At 38.7% G+C, this 7,311-nt stretch overlaps 1 pseudogene; it reads right to left on the reverse strand.

The window, feature by feature from the left end:
- Positions 1-4,232, reverse strand: part of LOC102813129 — a 21,670-nt pseudogene extending 17,438 nt beyond the window's left edge.
- Positions 4,233-7,311: the final 3,079 nt, after the last annotated feature.

The raw sequence follows: 7,311 nt of genomic DNA on the forward strand, positions 1-7,311 counted from the left end.
GTAGTTTATCTTTCATTCCAGGAACAGATGATTCCATGACCATCAAGAAGGAAGAGTATGAGTGGAGTGTGAGATCCCTACCTAGCAAGTGGCAACAACATCCTTGTCATGTTTCTGTTCACAAAGGGAAAGCTTTCAGTTTCTTTCCATTTAGAATAATGTTGACTGTTGGATTTGTATATAATGCTCATAATTATGTTGAGGAATTTGCTTTCAATTTCTATTTTCTTGGATGTTTTTATCAGGAATGGATGTTGAGTTTTGTCCAGTACCTTTTCTTCATCAACCAATATGATCATGCAGTGAAACACTGTCTGTTTGCAGATGATCCTATATATGGAAAATCTCAAAGACTAAGCAAGAAAATTATTGGAACTCATTGAAAGATTCAGCAAAGTGGCAGGGTACAAGATCAGTATACAAAAATCAGTTGGATTCCTCTATACTAATTAAGACAGCTCTGCAAAGGAAACCAGGAAAACAATACCATGTACAATAGCCACCCAAAAGATAAAATACTTAGAATAAATCTAACCAAAATAACAAAAGACCTATACAAAGGAAACTACAAAACACTACTACATGAAACCAAAAGAGATTTACAAAACCAGAAGAATATACCATGCTCATAGACAGGAAGACTTAACATTGTGAAAATGTCAACACTACCTTCGAGTAGTATAAATGGAAAAAAAGATTGAAGTTGTCAAAGACTTCATTTTGCTCAGATCAACCATCAACACTCATGGAAGCAGCAGTCAAGAAATCAAATGACATATTGCATTGGGTAAATCTGCTGTACAAGACTTCTTAAAGTGTTGAAGAGCAAAGATGTCATTTTGAGGATTAAAGTGTGCCTGATCCAAGCCATGGTATTTTCAATAACCTCATATGCGTGTAAAAGTTGGATAGTAAATAAGGAAGACCGTAGAAGAATTGATACATTTGAGTTATTGGTATTGGTACAATGAAAGACTCATAGATCATTGGAACAGAACTGAGAACCCAGAAGTAAATCCATCCACATATAGTCAGCTGATCTGTGACAAAGGCCTAAAACACATTAAATGGGGAAGAGATAGTCTCTTCAACAAATGGTGCTGGCAAAATTGGAAATCCATTTTCAGAAGAATAAAACAAGACCTATATTTCAGACCATATATAAAACAAACTCAATGTGTATTAGAGACCTAAATGTAAAACCCAGAACTATAAAGGCCATTAATGAAAAAATTGGGAAAAATTTAGTGGCTCTAATACATGATTTAACTACACTGTCAAACACAACTAAAAACACACACAAACAGTAGAAGACAAAATAGATGTTTGGGACCTCCTAATAATTAGACATCAAAAGATTTTGCCAAAAAATTAAAAAGGGAGTCTTCAGAATGTGAAAAAAAAAATTTTGCAATAACATATCAGACAACAGACTAATCTCTGAAATGTATAGAAAATTATAATACCTCTACAAGAAAAAGACAAATAACCTAATTTAAAAATGAGCACAGGACATGGACAGACACTTCATCAAAGAAGACATTTAGGTAGCCAACAAAAATATGAAGAAATGCTCACAATCTTTAGCTCCTAGAAAGATGCAAATCAAAGCACCTCACACCAGCATTAAAAGAAAAGGGTTGTTTTTGTGTTTTGTTTTATTTGTTGTTGTTGTTGTTGTTGTTTTTAAATAAAACAACAAATGCTTGAGAGGATACAGAGAGGCTGGAACCCTCCTACATTGCTGGTGGGACTGTAAAATGGTTCAACCACAGTGGAAAATGGTGTGGCGCTTCCTCAAAGAGTTGGAAATAGAAATAACGCATGATCCAGCAATCCCTCTACTTGGAATATATTCACAAGAAATAAAAGCCAGAACACAAGTAGATATATGTACATCAATGTTCATCGCAGCACTATTGACAATAGCAAAAAGATTGAGACAGCCTAAATGCCCATCAGTGGAAGACTGGATAAAAAAAACTGATACACACACACAATGCAATACTATGCAACACTGAAGAATAACGAAGACTCTGCCAAACACCTGATATCATGAATGAACCTGGAGGACATTATGCTGAGTGAAATTAGTCATTCAGAAAAGGACCACTGTTGTGAAAACTCAAGAAAAGGTCTTCATATTAAAAGAAATATTCTTTGATGGTTACCATGGATGAGAGGGAAGGGAGAGTGATTCACTGGCTAGAGGGTAGACACATATTAATTTGGGTCATGGGAAGAGCAATATACAAGAAGGGAGAGGGCAAATACAAGAAGAGGAAGGTTGGCAGAAGAATGATGACGATAGATGAAAATACAGGGAGGTATCCACAGGCTAAAAGGGATAGAAATAAATAGAGATATATACACAACATTGAAACCAGTGTTCTGTGTGTAGATACACAGACAGAGACATGGACTCAATAGAGATGAGAGGAAGAGTGGGATATATATATATATATATCCCACAAAAATAAGAGTTTGAAAGAGGATATTTGTACATGGGTAATCACAGGGAGAAAGTGAAACACGCTTACTACATGGAGCAGATTGCAATCATTGAGATGAAACAAAGTATATGATTTGTTGAATGTAAGACTGTTTTTGCCTGTAAACTTTCACTCGATTCACAATTTAAAACAATATGATAGTTTCAGGTCCCTCACTATAGCAGACTGCATCACCATGAAATAATAAGAATTAAATGTCCTTATATATTCAGCACAGAAGTGTTGATTTCTGTGTACATCACATCTGTATGATGATGAATTATCATAATTCTAATGACAGTGATGATTCTTTACAAAATCAGAGTTCTTCACAACTGAGCATCAACATTTCATTTAACTGACAGCATAGCCCTATGAGATTGATATCATTATTCCTCCCAGTGTACAGATGAGAAAATAGGAACTCAGAGAGTTACCCAAATAAATTTTGTTGCTGTTAAGTGCTGTTGAGTCAGTACCGACTCATAGCAACCCTGTATAGAGTTTCTGAGGAGCAGCTGGTGAGCTTGGACCTCTGACCTTGCAGCTCAAACTGACCTTGCAGTCCAGTGTATTAACCCACGTTACCATACCACGACTTCTACCCACATAAATGAGAGAATTGAAATAAGAACCCCTTTCATTCAACTGCGTACATTTTACAGATTTGTTTCTTCTAGGATTAATTATTCAGATGATACTTTCTGCTGGAAAGTACTTTAATCAAACTATTGAAGCATATGGCCAAAGAAGAGTGAGGGCAAAGTGATTGGCCCAGCCAGGCACATGACTTCTGGGAATGGGTTGTCCCCACTTTCTTCCTAGGGTCTTCTTCTTAAGAGCATACAAGACAGAGAAGTGGAACTCTGCATAGCAACAGTCTCCACAAGTACCAGTGGTTATTATTACTGGTCACTGGAGAACTTGGTCACAGCCACATGCATGGACTTTTATCATTAAGAATACCATCTCAGACTCAAAGGCTGCAGATGTGACAAGCACATGAGTTACTAGAGGACAGACTGTTTTTCAACTTCCAAATTCTGTACAATTAATCACCCATCTCACAGTCCTATCAGGCTTAATCTGAACACTTGTTGCTACAGGCAACATTTAGAGTTTATGTGCTAACAAAACATGCTTCTGAAAATGTAGCAGCAAGCCTTCAATACTGGTTGATTTCAATGTGAACTTATTTGGAACAGCTGTACCTGGGTCAGGTACATAAAAGGAACCCACAATTAATTCAACATCCACGATTGATTTACCAGGAAAAGCTCAAGGGACTAGGGAATACATGTCAAGTCTTTTGTTTCCTGTCATTGACAAACTATAAGGCTAATAGTCTGACGCTTCTGTGCCAGAGATAGTTATCCTTCTAGAGGCCAGTGAGATAGAACGAACATTGTGATGACTGTCAAAAGCATTGAGAATTGAGTAAAAGTAGTTTCTTAAGAAAAAAAAAATCCTTATTCAGTGAAGGTGAAAACCAAGGACCACATAAGGAATTTGTCCATATTTATATTCATTATTTTTTTTGATAATTGTAACATTAATTGTAACAAACAGGGGTTTTCAATTTCATTGTTTTTGCTTGCCACATGGTAATTGAGTGCCTATTCCCCATTTAACCCCCAGATATCAGCACAGCTCACCCCTCTTCTTCAGGTCTTTACTCAAATATCGCCTTTTCGACAAGGTCCTCCCCAGCTCTGTCAAATCGCACACTACACTCAACATTACCTATTCCCTTTTCCTGCTATTGAGCATTTATTACTATTTCACATACTTTATATTTTATTTGGAGTCTCTGGGTGATGCAAATGGTTAACACACTTGGTTGCTAACTGAAAGGTTGAAAGTTCAAGTTCATCTGGAAGTGTCTCTTTACTCCTGTTAAGCCATGTAGTTGGCTCTCACTACTTTTTAAAGCCACATAGTTGGCTCTCAATATTTGTTATTAACAGGTGAATGAATAATTGAATGAATGAATCAACCAATAAATCAATTTCTTCAATAAAGTTATTGAAAACCTACTATGAAGTTAAAGACTAAAGATGTCACTTTGAGAGCTAAGGCATGCCTGACCTAGGCTTTGGTATTTTTAGTCATTTCATGTGCATGTGAAAGCTGGACAATGAATAAGGAAGATGAGAGAAGAATTGATGCTTTGAATTACGGTGTTGATGAAACATACTGAAAATATGCTGGGCTGCCAAAAGAACAAACAAATCTTTCTTGGAAGAAGTATAGCCAGAATATTTTTTAGAAGCTAGGATGACTAGGCTTCATCTCTCATACTTAAGACATGTTGTCAGGAGGGACCAGTCACTGGAAAAGGATACCATGCTTGGTAATGTAGTGCACAAGCAAATAAAAGGAAGATCCTCAATGAGATAGATTGACACAATGGCAGCAACAATGGGCTCAAACATAACTATGAGCATGGCACAGGACTGGGTAATGTTTTGTTCTGCAATGCATAGGGTCACTGTGAATCAAAGTCAACTTAATGGCACCTAACAACAACACCGTGCGGAATAACTCAGACTTCATGGGGAAAAGTATCATTTATTCAGCCTCTATTCTCTCACAGGTACTTGCTAAGTTCTTCACAAATGTAAGGCAGGAAATCCAAATGCTATTTTAAAAGATGAATGCACACTACCAGAACTCCTTTAATAGGAGTAGGGAACTTTTTTTCTGCCAAAATTTATAGCATCCTTCAAGGGCCATACAAAACTAGCAACTTCAAAGTTAACCAACTATATTTGGTCAAACATTTAATTAACTCACTTTTAATGTGATGGCTGGAGTCCTGGTGTGGCACTGTGGGTTAATGTGCCAGACTGCAAAGCCATTTGGACTGCAAGGTTGGTGGTTCAACCTCACCAGCTGCTCCTTGGAAACCCTATACAGGATCGTTATGAGTCTCAACTGACTCACCAGCACTTAACAACAACAACAATGTGATGGCTGGAACTTCAAATGCCTTGGCAGGGCCAGATAAAATGATTTTGGGGTCCTGATGTGGTGCTGTGTGTTACTGAGCTAGAATGCAAAGTCAGTTTGAACCACAAGGCTGGTGGTTCATGCTCACCAGCTGCTCCTCAGAAAACCTATACAGGACCTCTATGGGTCAGAACTGACTCAATGGCACTCCCTTGGAGTCCTGGTGTGGCCCTGTGAGTTAATGCACTGGACTGCAAAGTAAGTTTGAGCCACAAAGTCATCGGTTCAAGCTCACCAGCTGCTCCCCGGAAACCCTATATAGAATCACTATAGGCCAGAACCGACTTGACAGCACTTAACAAAAACAACAATATGGACCTTGGGCTAGACATTCCCTACCCCTGCTCTAGGAGGTGAGGGAAGAATTCATCTTAGAGATACAACTGCTCTTCTGTTTAGGAAAACATTTAGTGGTACTATGCACTGCAGGATAAGGACTGAACTGCTAACTGCAAGATCAGTGGTTCAAATCCACAAGCCACTCCTAGGAAACCCTATACAGGATCACTGTGAGTGGGAACCAACTTAACAACACTTAACAACAAAAACAACATAGCTATGAAAAAAAAATAGAAAAATATAGGTGAAAATTGCTTCATAAATGAAGTAAAAGCATGTCTTTGACTTCTTTGGATAGAATTTTGGGTTGTTTTTGCGTAGGGGTTTTCAATTCTCCATAAAAAATGTAAAATATAGAAATTTTGGTTTGGGTTGAGTTGGGAATAAATTATAGACTCTAGAGTGAAAGCAAAATCAGATAATTATGCTCAGCAAAATATTTTTCAGATCGGAACAAACAAGATGGCAGATCGGGTAGCAGGCAGTAAGGAGCTCCATCAGCAACAACACAGAATACCAGACCAAACAGGTTCAAGGGATGGTCCCAGAACTCTGAACCACATATAAAGAAATATTTAGAAAGTTTGAACACTTACAGCCAGTGGAATTTATAGCAGAAGTAAGAACTCCAGTGCTTACTAATCTAAGGCATTTAGCTGCTCCCAGAGCAGCCATCTTGGGTGAGACTGAGCAGGGGAAGGATCAAAGCAGCCACAGGTGCCTGACAAAACCGTGGAGATAAAGGTGTGGACATTCTTTTTTTTTTTTTTTTGTATCTGTTCACTGGTCTCTCACTGTCTGCACACTTCCATTCTAGTGACTAGAGAGGGTGCCTGACTGAGTGGACACCCCACCCCCACCCCTGGAGGGTTCTATTACACGTGTGCACCAATCTTCTCAAAATTTAAAAGAACAGTTACCACTTAAAACCAAATGGCAAAGCCCTACCCAGGGTAGATAGGGATGGGCAACTTGGACATTGGCTACCCAAAATGGGGGGGAAGGCTACAAAGGCAAGAAGTGACTGGCTTACAAGCTTTCAAGAGGGAAACTAGATCCAGAGGGCCTGGAGGAAGGTAGAATCTCCAGTGAGTAGTATTCAATCTGACTAGGCGGGGCTGATGCAATGAAATGTAGATGGGTCTTTTGTGATACAATAGTGAATAATTGTTATCAGGACTGATTGTGAGGGTTAGAAATGTAAAGGTAGACATTTTTTAGCAAGGAGGGGAATAATTAACTTTTCAGTCTAGGAGCGGAGATCCCTAGGACCATCAAGGGAGAAGAGTGGAGAACAGGACCCTACCCAAAGAAGCAGTGATGCCTGAAATGGAGCCAGAGATGATGACGTGGAGTGATGGAGCAGCTGGAGACTTTAGATCCAGAGAGGAAAAGCGACTGTGTGCTGAAGACCTGGGGGATACGGGGGAAGGGTTGTATGGAGGGGATTGTAACCATGGCAATGAGA

The sequence above is a fragment of the Chrysochloris asiatica genome, unplaced genomic scaffold (assembly GCF_000296735.1).
Source record: "Chrysochloris asiatica unplaced genomic scaffold, ChrAsi1.0 scaffold00031, whole genome shotgun sequence".
In the NCBI taxonomy this organism is placed as follows: domain Eukaryota; kingdom Metazoa; phylum Chordata; class Mammalia; order Afrosoricida; family Chrysochloridae; genus Chrysochloris; species Chrysochloris asiatica.